Source organism: Prionailurus viverrinus, chromosome C1 (genome assembly GCF_022837055.1).
Source record: "Prionailurus viverrinus isolate Anna chromosome C1, UM_Priviv_1.0, whole genome shotgun sequence".
In the NCBI taxonomy this organism is placed as follows: Eukaryota; Metazoa; Chordata; class Mammalia; order Carnivora; family Felidae; genus Prionailurus; species Prionailurus viverrinus.
In genome coordinates, this window is record NC_062568.1 from 177,186,412 (window position 1) to 177,202,246 (window position 15,835).

The following is a 15,835-nucleotide window of genomic DNA, read 5'->3' on the forward strand; positions in this document are numbered from 1 at the left end:
AAAGTGTGCTTTCCAAGGGGGATGATTTTGCTTTTGTTAAACACTGCTTCCAGGCAGAATTTGGAGATATTAGAAGAGAAAAGATGGGGCAGCATGCTAATGGATTAAATAGGTGATAGCGAATGAGTTTAGCCCCTTTTAGTCACTGACCTGTTCACCTAGGCACCACTCTGGTGACTGAAGACACGCTTCATAATGGTGTCCAGGGTCATTAGGAAATGTGTTCAAAGAAGTTCAGATATGGGTCCTGGGTAATGAGCCTCTCACATATGTCCTGGAAAGAGAGATGAAGATCACATCATACAAAATGCCTATCAGTGTCTATTGGTCCCTTTTTCTACATGTCCTTAATTCTCAAATTTTATGGTGACTTTACAGCTTCTTTAGATTCTAAAGTAGAGAGAAATGGAGAGAAAATAAAAGTACAGTATAATTACAAGTATTATAAAGCAAAGCAACCCACAAACACTGAAAGGAAATGTTGTGTCCAAATTGTCTACTTCCCACTAACTGCATCATGAGGTTGCCAATATACTATTTGACTTCCAAAAGACAATTAACTCTTTAGCGAACTAACCAGAGCCTCTACAATTCATTGCACACAATGTTCATTTAATAAACACTCAGTAGAAATGCCAAGAAACAGTCTAATTGATCAAAAAGCAAAGGAGAATAACCTCAGACAACAGAAATAGTCCCATGAATGATCCAGATATTGAGTGGCCAGAGAGAGATATTGAAATAACTATGACTAATGAGTTTTAGAATATAGAAGAAAAAATGGAATCAAATCATTTAATCTATAAAAAAGAGTGAAATGAAAAAAAGAGAATGAAATGGAAATTCTAGAATTATTTAGCTCACTTTTGTAGTTTGGGTCTATGTTAGAAAAGCAATTCTACTCACCATTACAGTTTATTGCGGTGAAAGGACATACATTGAAATCAGCAAAGGAAAAGGCAGGTAGAGACTAGAAGCGAGATTCATGCTCTCTTCTTCCAGTGGAACCAATGAACAGAACTTGATTCTCCCAGCAATGACATGTGACAACACGTACAAAGAATGGCCCACCAAAGGAGCTCACGTAAGCCTTGGTGTCCAGGATTTATTTCTTGGGAGTCAGTAATGTAAGAATGGAGAATGTGAATGACCATAGTTACTCAATCTTTCCAGTCTCTCCAGAGGTGGAAATGATACAGCGTGGCCTAAGGTCTCTACCATAAATCTTTTTTAAAAATGTTTATTCTTGAGAGAGAGAGAGAGAGAGAGAGAGAGAGAGAACGTGAGTGGGGAAGGGGCAGAGATGGAGGGAGACACAGAATCCAAAGCAGGCTCCAGGCTCTGGGCTATCAGCACAGAGCCCGATGTGGGGCACAAACTCACAACCTGTGAGATCATGACCTGAGCCGAAGTTGGATGCTTAACCAACTGAGCCACCCAGGTACCCCATCTACCATAAATTACTTTATTAGCAGAAACTCTCTTGTGTGGCCCAAGGCCCCAGGTGTACAAGGACATGTGGTGATGTAGGTTCTACTTACATAAATGGGTTAGAAAAAAGTTTAGGGTGGAAAGCTGCCACCATGGGGGCAAAAGCACCTGAGGTTAGTTAGTGAGATATTGTAATGGGATGATGAGAAACTTGTTTTATCACCTGCAAGAAATTACTTTCCATCTGACACCAATATACTATTGTACTTCGATCACAAACTCCACTTGCCCCCCAGATCTTTTGCTTCTGACACACACAAGTTAATGATTACTGTTTGATTATTTCCTCCAGGACCACGTGTGTAAGATCTTGTTTTCTTCATGTTCACCACGTGGGTAATATTTTGTGAGCTCAATAAATGCAGAGAGAAAACCCCTGTTTGGGCTCTTGTCCCCTCCTGGACATTAGCCTCTCTTGTATTCAATTCTGTACTGCTCTCTTTCTGGACAAGAGAGTACTCCAGACTGATACTCTTCAACAAAGACACTCATCAGGCAAGAGATTCTAAGAACTTAGAGCTTATTTCCCCAGAGTCTGTCAAAAGCCAGTCTGTTTTCTGGCATGTGTAGGGTTTGAACATCTCAAGCCTGATGAGTTAATTCTTTAGCGTGCAACCTTCTATTTTTCAAACTTCCCAACTTAGTTACTAGTTTGGTAGTTTTTTTTTATAGTTACCCTAGGATTTTTTAATTGACTTTATTTTTAGAGCAGTTTTATAATTATAGAGAAATTGACAAGGTAATATAGAATTCCCATATACTACACCACACCCAGTTTCTCCTATTATTGACATGTTACATAAATGTGATACATTTGTTACAATTAATGAACCAATATTGATAGATTATTATTAACTATTGTCAATAGTTTATATTCATATTATCTTGGTTTTTGTCTAATGTCCTTTTTCTGTTCCAAGATCCTATTCAGGATACCGTGTTGAATTTAGTTGTCACATCTCCTTTGGCTTCTCTTGGCTGTGGGAGTTTCATGGACTTTCCTTATTTCTGATGCATTTGATAGTTTGGGTGAGTATGGGTCAGGTATTTTTTAAGATGCCTCATTATTGGAATTTGATATTTCTCTTGTGATAAGACTAGATCACAGGTTATTGAGAAAAAGACTAAAGACATTTTCACCACATCAGAGGTACTATTAAGCCACTCCAACTTATAAAGTACTATTCTAGAGTGAATTTTAAAATACTCACAAGACAGGGTGACTGGGTGGCTCAGTCAGTTGAGCATCTGACTCTTGATTTTGTCTTGGGTTATGATCTCACAGTTCATGGGTTCAAGCCCCACATTGGGCTCCATGCTGGCAGCATGGAGTCTGCTTGGGATTCTCTCTGTCTGTTTCTGCTTTTACCCCAGTCACATGTGCATGTGCTTTCTCTCTCTCTCTCTCTCTCTCAAAATAAATGAATAAACTTAAAAAAATACTCACAAGCTAATATGGTGATCAAGGATGACTTAAGAGCACTTCTTAGCTTAACCAGAACATAGGGGATCCAGGAAATTCTGGTCATGGAGTCATGCCTAGCAAACCACCGAACCCAAGTCCCCACTGGACAAGTTTTTCCTTTGTAGATTGGAACAATAACATTATTTTATTTTATTTTATTTTATTTTATTATTGATTAATTAATTTTCTTATAAGATTTTTATTTATTTTGAGAGAGAGAAATAGAAAGTGAGTGGTGGGGGGCAGAGAGAAGGAGACAGAATCCCAAGCAGTCTCCGTGATGTCAGTGCAGAACCCGATACAGGGCTCGAACTGTGAGATCATGACCTGAGCTGAAATCAAGAGTCGGATGCTTAACCAACTGAGCCACCCAGGGGCCTCTACAATAACACCATTAAAAAGAATTTTTTCTTTTGAATGTTTATTTATTTTTGAAGGAGAGAGACAGAGCACAAGAAAGGGAGGAGCAGAGGAAAAGGGAGACACAGAATCCAAATTGGGCTCCAGGCTCCAGGTTCTGGGACAGGGCTAAACTCACAAACCATGAGATCATGACCTGAGCTGAAGTCAGATGCTTAACCAACTGAGCCACCCAGGCGCCCATACAATAACACCATTTTAAAAGTGAAACATGATACTTTGAGCCAACAAACTAAAAAATAAAAATAATTCCCTATGAATTAAAATAATGTTATTCAACTGTGAACACAACTTTGAAGCACAAGTCAAAATATTTAAAGAAAATGAAGTGCTTTGAGCCAATTTATTTCATAGAGAAAAATTGTGATACCCTGATTCAGGAGATGGAAGGCTTCTGGTGGGTCTCACCCAGTAAGTTCATTTGCTTCAGAACCAAGTAAGGTTTTGGCTCTGTCATTATCTTTTGGTGAAATAATTAAGAACAGGCAAGATGAGACAATATGTTTTTAGTGGGAGGAAGGGATTTCATTCCTTTAAAAGAAGCTTACTCAGCACATAGGAAGTTACCCAAGGCTTGTAAAGCACACCGGAAAATCTTGGAACAAAGCTGAAGGCTCATAATCTGGGGATATTTTGTGTTTCCATCAGCAAGAGTGAAAAACCTCAGAATTCATAAGCCATCAAGTAATGAAGGGATTTTTGTCACAGTAGTAGGGCAAAATGAGACCTAGACTTAATGCTGCTTTGGAATGACAGAGCATGAAAGCAAGACTTTAAAGGATCAAACTGTCTCTGAGTAATTTAACTGCACTTTAGAATAAAGCCTTGGTTTAGTGGCCAACAGTGGAATCAGATTATAGATTTGGAAGTAGATCAAATTAGGCATAACCAACATTAACAGAAGATGTAGGCAGAGTTATGCTATATATTCCCAAAGGCACCTGGTCAAAACCAATCAGATCAATGGAGAATCTTTATCAGTGCTTGTGTTACTACTTGATGATCATGAAGAAGAAACCGTCTTCCTCATGTTAAGAAGTCATTCTTAATATATCAGCATTCACACAAGAGTGAGCAATGGGAGAGATGTGTGTAGGAACAGAAAAGACCAACACTAGCAGATGAGAGAATGACCCTGGGATAGGGAAATCTGAAAGGTTGCCAGCTTCAGAGAGATTCCCGGAGGAAGATGCTAGAGCAGGCAAGGGAGACATTGGCAGCATCTCCTTGATCCAGAGTCTTTTGTTTGACCATTTCTTGAGACTTGTATTGAAGGGTAGGAAGTATTAAACAGGTTATGTAAGTATGCTCAGAATTTCTTGATTATGATCACATAAGTGAAGGAGGAGTCATAGCAGAAGGACTTACTTCCTGTTGAAAGACAGATGCCTGAAAAGCCTCAGCTTTGTCTTTTCAGGAACTCCTGACCCTGACTACAACTTTAGTCTGATTCTGTAGGGTCTTGGTTACCTTGGCAGTTAAAGCTGAGAGAAAGTGGTAGACAGACAATTTGGTTAGTCTTTGGTTAAACTGAACAATTAGACAAATGAAAACTCAGATTTGAAGTTCTAATCCAGTGTATTTTTCAGGGTTCTCCAGAGAAACGGAACCAACACGATATAGATGATATAGATATAGATATAGATATGGATATAGATATCTCACTATATATATAATATTCTATAACATTTTTTGTGTGCTTATATATCCATATCTATGTCTATACATAAAAAATAAGGAATTAGTTCTTGCGATTATGGAGGCTGAGAAGTCTTTTTTTTTTCAATATATGAAGTTTATTGTCAAATTGGTTTCCATAAAACACTCAGTGCTCATCCCAAAAGGTGCCCTCCTCAATACCCATCACCCACCCTCCCCACCCTCCCACCCCCCATCAACCCTCAGTTTTTAAGAGTCTCTTATGCTTTGGCTCTCTCCCACTCTAACCTCCTTTTTTTTTTCCTTCCCCTCCCCCATGGGTTTCTGTTAAGTTTCTCAGGATCCACATAAGAGTGGACACATAGGTATCTGTCTTTCTCTGTATGGCTTATTTCACTTAGCATCACACTCTCCACTTCCATCCATGTTGCTACACAGGGCCATATTTCATTCTTTCTCATTGCCACGTAGTACTCCATTGTGTATATAAACCACAATTTCTTTATCCATTCATCAGGTGATGGACATTTAGGCTCTTTCCATAATTTGGCTATTGTTGAGAGTGCTGCTATAAACATTGGGGTACAAGTGCCCCTATGCATCAGTACTCTTGTATCTCTTGAGTAAATTCCTAGCAGTGCTATTGCTGGGTCATAGGGTAGGTCTATTTTTAATTTTTTGAGGAACCTCCTCACTGTTTTCCAGAGTGGCTGCACCAGTTTGCATTCCCACCAACAGTGCAAGAGGGTTCCCGTTTCTCCACATCCTCTCCAGCATCTATAGTCTCCTGATTTGTTCATTTTGGCCACTCTGACTGGCGTGAGGTGATATCTGAGTGTGGTTTCGATTTGTATTTCCCTGATGAGGAGTGACGTTGAGCATCTTTTCATGTGCCTGCTGGCCATCCGGATGTCTTCTTTAGAGAAGTGTCTATTCATGTTTTCTGCCCATTTCTTCACTGGGTTATTTGTTTTTCGGATGTGGAGTTTGGTGAGCTCTTTATAGATTTTGGATACTAGCCCTTTGTCCGATATGTCATTTGCAAATATCTTTTCCCATTCCATTGGTTGCCTTTTAGTTTTGTTGGTTGTTTCCTTTGCTGTACAGAAGTTTTTATCTTCATAAGGTCCCAGTAGTTCATTTTTGCTTTTAATTCCCTTGCCTTTGGGGTTGTGTCAAGTAAGAAATTGCTACGGCTGAGGTCACAGAGGTCTTTTCCTGCTTTCTCCTCTAGGGTTTTGATGGTTTCCCGTCTCACATTCAGGTCCTTTATCCATTTTGAGTTTATTTTTGTGAATGGTGTCAGAAAGTGGTCCAGTTTCAATCTTCTGCATGTTGCTGCCCAGTTCTCCCAGCACCATTTGTTAAATAGACTGTCTTTTTTCCATTGGATGTTCTTTCCTGCTTTGTCAAAGATGAGTTGGCCATACGTTTGTGGGTCTAGTTCTGGGGTTTCTATTCTATTCCACTGGTCTATGTGTCTGTTTTTGTGCCAATACCATGATATCTTGATGATTACAGCTTTGTAGTAGAGGCTAAAGTCTGGGATTGTGATGCCTCCTGCTTTGGTCTTCTTCTTCAAAATTACTTTGGCTATTCAGGGCCTTTTGTGGTTCCATATGAATTTTAGGATTGCTTGTTCTAGTTTCGAGAAAAATGCTGGTGCAATTTTGATTGGGATTGCATTGAATGTGTAGATAGCTTCGGATAGTATTGACATTTTGACAATATTTATTCTTCCAACCCATGAGCACGCAATGTTTTTCCATTTCTTTATATCTTCTTTAATTTCCTTCATAAGCTTTCTATAGTTTTCAGCATACAGATCTTGTACATCTTTGGTTAGATATATTCCTAGGTATTTTATGCTTCTTGGTGCAATTGTGAATGGGATCAGTTTCTTTATTTGTCTTTCTGTTGCTTCGTTATTAGTGTATAAGAATGCAACTGATTTCTATACATTGATTTTGTATCCTGCAACTTTGCTAAATTCATGTATCAGTTCTAGCAGACTTTTGGTGGAGTCTATCAGATTTTCCATGTATAATATCATGTCATCTGCAAAAAGTGAAAGCTTGACTTCATCTTTGCCGATTTTGATGCCTGTGATTTCCTTTTGTTGTCTGATTGCTGATGCTAGCACTTCCAGCACTATGTTAAACAACAGCGGTGAGAGTGGACATCCCTGTCGTGTTCCTGATCTCAGGGGAAAAGCTCTCAGTTTTTCCCCATTGAGGATGATGTTAGCTGTGGGCTTTTCATAAATGGCTTTTTATGATCTTTAAGTATATTCCTTCTATCCCGACTTTCTCGAGGGTTTTTATTAAAGAAGTATGCTGAATTTTCTCAAATGCCTTTTCTGCATCGATTGACAGGATCATATGGTTCTTTTCTTTTATTAATGTGATGTATCACGTTGATTGATTTGCGAATGTTGAACCAGCCCTGCATCCCAGGAATGAATCCCACTTGATCATGGTGAATAATTCTTTTTATATGCCATTGAATTCGATTTGTTAGTATCTTATTGAGAATTTTTGCATCCATATTCATCAAGCATATTGTCCTGTAGTTCTCTTTTTTTACTGAGTCTCTGTCTGGTGTAGGAATCAAAGTAATACTGGCTTCATAGAATGAGTCTGGAAGTTTTCCTTCCCTTTCTATTTTTTGGAATAGCTTGAGAAGGATAGGTATTACCTCTGCTTTAAACGTCTGGTAGAACTCCCCTGGGAAGCCATCTGGTCCTGGACTCTTATTTGTTGGGAGATTTTTGATGACTGATTCGATTTCTTCACTGGTTATGGGTCTGTTCAAGCTTTCTATTTCCTCCTGATTGAGTTTTGGAAGTGTGTGGGTGTTTAGGAATTTGTCAATTTCTTCCAGGTTGTCCAGTTTGTTGGCATATAATTTTTCATAGTATTCCCTGATAATTGCTTGTATCTCTGAGGGATTGGTTGTAATAATCCGTTTTCATTCATGATTTTATCTATGTGGGTCATCTCCCTTTTCTTTTTGAGAAGCCTGGCTAGAGGTTTATCGATTTTGTTTATTTTTTCAAAAAACCACCTCTTGGTTTTGTTGATCTGCTCTACAGTTTTTTTAGATTCTATATTGTTTATTTCTGCTCTGATCTTTATTATTTCTTTTATTCTGCTGGGTTTGGGGTGTCTTTGCTGTTCTGCTTCTATTTCCTTTAGGTGTGCTGTTAGATTTTGTATTTGGGATTTTTCTTGTTTCTTGAGATAGGCCTGGATTGCAATGTATTTTCCTCTCAGGACTGCCTTCGCTGCATCCCAAAGCATTTGGATTGTTGTATTTTCATTTTTGTTTGTTTCCATATATTTTTTAATTTCTTCCCTAATTGCCTGGTTGACCCATTCATTTTTTTTAAATTTTTTTTTTAACATTTATTTATTTTTGAGACAGAGAGAGACAGAGCATGAACGGGGGAGGGTCAGAGAGAGGGAGACACAGAATCCAAAACAGGATCCAGGCTCTGAGCTGTCCGCACAGAGCCCGATGCGGGGCTCAAACTTACAGACCATGAGATCATGACCTGATCTCGACTGAAGTCGGCCACTTAACCGACTGAGCCATCCAGGCGCCCTGACACATTCATCCTTTAGTAGGGTGTTCTTTAACCTCCATGCTTTTGGAGGCTTTCCAGACTTTTTCCTGTGCTTGATTTCAAGCTTCATAGCATTGTGGTCTGAAAGTATGCATGGTATGATCTCAATTCTTGTATACTTATGAAGGGCTTTTTTGTGACCCAGTATGTGATCTATCTTGGAGAATGTTCCATGTGCACTCGAGAAGAAAGTATATTCTGTTGCTCTGGGATGCAGAGTTCTAAATATATCTGTCAAGTCCATCTGACCCAATGTATCATTCAGGGCCCTTGTTTCTTTATTGACCGTGTGTCTAGATGATCTATCCATTGTTGTGAGTGGGGTGTTAAGGTCCCCTGCAATTACCACATTCTTATCAATAAGATTGCTTATGTTTGTGAGTAATTGTTTTATATATTTGGAGGCTCCCGTATTTGGCGCATAGACTTTTATAATTGTTAGCTCTTCCTGATGGATAGACCCTGTGATTATTATCTAATGCCCTTCTTCATCTCTTGTTACAGCCTTTAATTTAAAGTCTAGTTTGTCTGATATAAGTATGGCTACTCCAGCTTTCTTTTGACTTCCAGTGGCATGATAAATAGTTCTCCATCCCCTCACTCTCAATCTGAAGGTGTCCTCAGGTCTAAAATGAGTCTCTTGTAGACAGCAAATACATGGGTCTTTTTTTTTAATCCATTCTGATACCCTATGTCTTTTGGTTGGCGCATTTAGTACTTTTACATTCAGTGTTATTATAGAAAGTTATGGGTTTAAAGTCATTGTGATGTCTGTAGGTTTCATGCTTGTAGCGATGTCTCTGGTACTTTGTCTCACAGGATCCCCCTTAGGATCTCTTGTAGGGCTGGTTTAGTGGTGATGAATTCCTTCAGTTTTTATCTGTTTGGGAAGACATTTATCTCTCCTTCTATTCTAAATGACAGACTTGCTGGATAAAGGATTCTCGGCTGCATATTTTTTTCTGTTCATCACATTGAAGATCTCCTGCCATTCCTTTCTGGCCTGCCAAGTTTCAGCAGGGAGATTGGTCATGAGTCTTATAGGTCTCCCTTTATATGTTAGAGCACGTTTATCTCTAGCTGCTTTCAGAATTTTCTTTTATCCTTATATTTTGCCAGTTTCACTATGATATGTCGTGCAGAAGATCAATTCAAGTTACGTCTGAAGGGAGTTCTCTGTGCCTCTTGGATTTCAATGCCTTTTTCCTTCCCCAGATCAGGGAAGTTATCAGCTATGATTTCTTCAAGTACACCTTCAGCACCTTTCCCTCTCTCTTCCTCCTCTGGAATACCAGTCAGGCGTAGATTATTTCTCTTTAGTGCATCACTTAGTTCTCTAATTTTCCCCTCATACTCCTGGATTTTTTTTTATCTCTCTTTTTCTCAGCTTCCTCTTTTTCCATAATTTTATCTTCTAGTTCACATATTCTCTCCTCTGCCTCTTCAATCCGAGCCGTGGTTGTCTCCATTTTATTTTGCAGCTCATTGATAGCATTTTTTAGCTCCTCCTGACTGTTCCTTAGTCCCTTGATCTCTGTAGCAATAGATTCTCTGCTGTCCTTTATACTGTTCTCAAGCCCAGTGATTAATTTTATGACTATTATTCTAAATTCACTTTGTGTTATATTGTTTAAATTGTTTTTGATCAGTTCATTAGCTGTTGTTATTTCCTGGACTTTCTTTGAGGGGAATTCTTCCGTTTCGTCATTTTGGATAGTCCCTGGAGTGGTGTGGAACTGCAGGGCACTTCCCCTGTGCTGTCTTGAATAACTTGTGTTGGTGGGCGGGGCCACAGTGAGACCTGATGTTTGCCCCCAGCACACCGCTGGGGCCACCGTCAGACTGGTGTGTGCCTTCTCTTCCCCTCTCCTAGGGGCGGGATTCACTAGGAGGCCACTAGGCGTGGCCCATCTGGGCTACTTGCACACTGCCAGGCTTGTGGTGCTGGGGATCTGGTGTATTAGCTGGGGTGGATCGGCAAGGTGCACAGGGGCGGGAGGGGCAGGCTCAGCTCCTTTTCCTTCGGAGATCCACTTCGGGAGGGGCCCTGTGGCACCAGGAGGGAGTCAGACCCGCCGGAGGGATGGATCCACAGAAGCACAGCATTGGGTGTTTGAGCGGTGCAAGCAAGTTCCCTGGCAGGAACTGGTTCCCTTTGGGATTTTGGCTGGGGGATGGGTGAGGGAGATGGCGCTGGTGAGTGCCTTTGTTCCCCGCCAAGCTGAGATCTGTCATCCGGGGCTCAACAACTCTCCCGTTGTCCTCCAGCCCTCCCATTCTCCGAGCAGAGCTGTTAGCTTATAAACTTCCAGATGTCAAGTCCTGCTTGCTATCAGAACACACTCTGTCCAGCCCCTCCACTTTTGCAAGCCAGACTCAGGGGCTCTGCTTGGCCGGCGGCCGCCCCTCCGCCCAGCTCCCTCCTGCCAGCCTGTGTAGCGCGCACTGCCTCGCCGCCCTTCCTACCCTCTTCTGTGGGCCTCTCATCTGTGCTTGGCTCTGGAGACTCCGTTCTGCTAGTCTTCTGGTGGTTTTCTGGGTTATTTAGGCAGGTGTGGGTGGAATCTAAGTGATCAGCAGGACACGTGGTGAGCCCTGCGATCTCCTACGCCGCCATCTTCCCAGGATCTCCCAGTCTGAAAAGTCTTAAGATATGCTGTCAGCAACTTGGAGACCCAGGAGAGGCAAGGTGTAGTTCCAGCTTGAATCTGAAGGCCTGAGAACAAAGGAGCTGATGGTATACTTCTGGTCCAAAAGCCAGCAGGCTTAGGACTCAAGAAGAACCAATGTTTCAGTCCAAGTGTGAAGGCTGGAAATGACTAATTTCCCAGGCCAGCAGTCAGGCAGGAAGTGCTTGCTCTCATTCAGCTTCTTTGTTCTATTCAGGTTTCCAGCTGATTGAATGAAGCCCACCTACATTGGGGAGGGCAATCTGTTTCAATCAGTCTACTGATTCAGGCATTAAGCTCATTCAGAAGCATCGTCACAAACGCACTCAGAATAATGTCTGGGCAAATGTCTGGGACCCTGAGGCTTAGTTAAGTTGACATATAAAGTTAACCATCACATTCAGCAACCAATATGCAATAAACTTGGGGAAAGAATGTGCCAAGAATATGTGACTATAGTCAAAAGTCTGTTGGAGGAAATTATCTTCCTGGTAGTGTGACTTAGTAGAAAAGAATCTTAATTCAGTCTTCAAACAGATAAAACCAACTCTTGAAGGAAAGCAATTGAAGAGAGAGGGCACAGGTGAAAGAAGGAAAGGAGAAGGAAGCCAGATGCAAGGAAGGAGATGGCAGGAAATAGAGAAAAGAAAGCAAAAGCTGTAGAACAATAGAGAGAAAGGCTAACGGACCAAAAGCTACAGGTTTCATTTAATGAACTTTTGGGGGGATCAAGTAATAAAATATTAATTGTAAATGTTGGGACTTCTAAAATTGTTGCCCTCATGGAAAGTTTCCAGTCATTTACAGTGTTCCTCTACACTCTCCAATATATTAGGAGGGAAAACAATTCTAAAGATTTTTAACGATCTTTGGTTGATGTTTGTGAGCTCCCTGAGGTCTGCACAAGCACTAGAAGTGTCAGCTGAGAAACTAGACGGCATAATCAAAACCCAATTTATGGTACATAGCGGTGGCTGGATACTACGAGAACTTTACAGACAGTACTCAAACTCCATATGAGAATTTTATAGGTCCTTTTCCATTCTATCTCAAGAAGCCTATGGCTGAAAAATTTTCTTGGTCTCTTCCTAGATCATTCTTTTGGTAATTTTGCTTCTGTCCATATTGTGTTCATTATACAACAGCTGTCTTCATTGTCATCTCATTAGTATATTTGAGGGGAGTCGTTTCCATGGTGATGCTAAAACTTATCTTTAGAGATGTTACTAGCACTTAACTACTTAGAGTGTCCCTTAAGGGCATTTGATGGAGGATTGTTCTCTGACCATTTTGGAATCAGTGTTAATGGCAATTCTCCCTCTTGCATCCTTTATGTACGAGTTTTTTTCAGTAAAGTAATGTTGGATTAGTTGAGATGATCACTTAGCAACATGAGGTCTCACAGAAAATTATTTCCTTAATTCTAAGTAATATTGCTGCTTGACATGTTCATGAAAGAGCCCAGCCTGATAGTATGGGTCTACAAAAATAGGCATCACATCCTTTGAGAAGCATGTACTACTTGACTTACCCTCACCATCACCACATGGCTGATTAGCAACCACTTCCCAATGCTTCCATTGCACCCTCGGCAAATCTGAGGAACAGGATTTTCACAGTGTATTATAAGCATTGTTTTATTACCTTTTTCCTCACTATACTGAAAACTCTTCTCTGTCAAAAACCATGCCTAATTATCTTTGATATCTTCAGTTTTCTAGATTCCTAGCCCACAGTAGAGTCAACAAATGAATCAGTGAATGAATGTGTTGATAATAAAAATGGAGAAAAGTGGTTGAATTTGAGAGAAAATTAGGAAGTAGACTTTGTGAATGAGTGTGATGAATGAGGACAGGAGGAAAGTAGATGGCTCTCTGGCTTTAGTAATTGGGTGGTTGTTAGATCATTAATACAGTTAATGTAAGTTTGTTTTGTTTGGGGGGAGGATAAAGAAGAACATAGAACTATGGTAGTGTTAAAAATAAACTCAAAATGGATGAAAGACCTAAATGTGAGACAGGAAACCACCAAAATCCTAGAGAAGAAAACAGGCAACAACCTTTTTGGCCTCAGCCACATCAATTTCTTGCTTGACACATCTCCAAAGGCAAGGGAATTAAAAGCAAAAATGAACTATTGGGACCTTATCAAGATAAAAAAACTTCTGCACTGCCAAGGAAATAATCAACAAAACTAAAAGGCAACAGATGGAATGGGAAAAGATATTTGCAAATGACATATTGGATAAAGGGTTAGTATCCAAAATTTATAAAGAACTTACCAAACTCAACACCTGAAAAGCAATAATCCAGTGAAGAAATGGGCAGAAGACATGAATAGACACTTTTCCAAAGAAGACGTCCAGATGGCCAACAGACACATGAAAAGATGCTCAACATCATTCATCATCATGGAAATACAAATCGAAACCACACTGAGATATCACCTCCCAGCAGTCAGAGTGGCTAAAATTAACAACTCAGGAAACAACAGATGCTGGTGAGGATGTGGAGTAATGGGAACCCTCTTGCACTGTTGGTGGGAATGCAAACTGGTGCAGCCACTCTGGAAAACAGTGTGGAGGTTCCTCAAAAAATTAAAAATAAAACTACTCTATGACCCAGCAATAGCACTACTAGGAATTTATCCAAAGTATACAGGAGTGCTGATTCATAGGGGCACATATACCCCATTGTTTATATCAGTGCTTTCAACAATAGCCAAATTATGGAAAGAGCCTAAGTGTCCATCAACTGATGAATGGAGAAAGAAGATGTGGTTTATATATATAATGGAATACTACTTGGCAATGAGAAAGAATGAAATCATGCCATTTGCAGCAACATGGATGGAACTGGAGGATATTATGCTGAGTGAAATAAGTCAGTCAGAGAAAGACAGATATCATACATTTTCACTCATATGTGGAACCTGAGAAACTTAACAGAAGACCATCGGGAAAGGGAAGGGGAAAAATAGTTACAGAGAGGGAGGGAGGCAAACCATAAGAGACTCTTAAATACAGAGAACAAACTGAGGGTTGATGAGGGGGTGGAGGGGAGGGGAAAATGGGTGATTGGCATTGAGGAGGGCACTTGTTGGATGAGCTCTGGGTGTTGTATGTAAGTGATGAATCACGGGAATCTACCCCCCAAACCAAGAGCACACTGTACACACTGAATGTTAGCCAATTTGACAATAAATTATATTAAAAAAAAGAAATATCATAGTGTTTTATTGTTTTAGTAGTTTGTTAACTTTTTTTAAAGTAAGCTATACACCAACATGGGACTTGAATTCACAATCCTGAGATCAAGAGTCTACTGATTGAGCCAGCCAGGTGCCCCAGAAGTATGGGAGTGTTTTGTGCTGGTCTCAGCCTATCAATAACCGATGTTGTGGCTGGACCAGCCCTTGTGGTTCTTATGATTGCAAAATACTCTTCTGCAACAACTATCATGGGACTTAAAAAAAATAAAGGTTTATTACTTACAAGACCTGTAACTTACATAGCATAGCTCAGGCCACATAGCAAGGATGCAGGTAAAGAGAAAGAGCACTAGTGGGCCTAGTATTCTGCTTTTATTGGGGTTGAGGGTATGTGCCTAGGGTTTCTTAGGCTCACTCTCTTTTTTGTGTGAATTCCACTTTATATAGGAGTCAAATTTAAAGGGTAGAATTTAAAGTATGGGAGCAGAAAAAAAACAAGTGGCCCAAACGGTCAGTTATCAAAATCAACCCAAATCCTTCCAACCCTTGGGAAGGGGAGAAGAGATCTAGGGCAAGCAGCTTGGTTTTACAATATGGCATGATGCAAGAGTTGCACACGTCAATTTTGCTCATATCCCACTGGCCTAAACTAAGTCACACAACCACACCTAATAGCAAGAACATCCAGGAAATATAGTCTTATTGGGATAGGGTTGAGAGTTGACCGTTTTCCTGTCTCTGCTCCACCATTAAGTAAAGAGAACTTATCTTTTAGTTCATAGACCCCAGGAACACAACAAGTCCCATCCAGGCCTAATGAAGAGAAATGAGCATCACCCAGAGATTTTGAATATCCAGCAAGATAGGACTTTTGTTGTCATCCTCACAGAGGGAGTAAATGTACTCTGTATTTGAGAATAAAATAAACCAGATATTTGGTGGCCAAAGGGATAGACTGGCACAGAGAGGGACAATGTTTGTGTTTCTTCTTCCGTAATGTAGAGTTGTCCAATCAGGGGCCACATTTCCAATTCTCTCATCCTTGTGACGTGTCCTCAGTAATACAACATACTCAGAAGTGATGTGTATCACATCTGAGACAAGGCAAGGAAGAAACAGGTGTACTTTCTCCACACTCTGTTTCTCTGCTGGATGGATACAGAGAACTCCAAAACTCAAGGGGATAGCAGATCCATGGATGAAAAGAGACTGGCCCCCCAAATCTCAGTGTGAAAGCCTGCCAGCCCATGAGGAACACCTATATTGATCAATTATGTAAGTGAAAAATAAACT

The 15,835-nt window shown here is 40.4% G+C and overlaps 1 protein-coding gene across 1 annotated transcript in view; it reads right to left on the minus strand.

Moving 5' to 3' along the window:
• Positions 1-233: 233 nt before the first annotated feature.
• The window catches only part of LOC125172293 (cytochrome P450 4X1-like), a 50,807-nt gene continuing 35,205 nt past the window's right edge, over positions 234-15,835 (minus strand). Inside the window, exon 13 of the mRNA XM_047870113.1 lies at positions 234-274. The gene's annotated coding sequence lies outside the window, so the exon portion shown is untranslated. The remainder of the gene's footprint in view (positions 275-15,835) is intronic.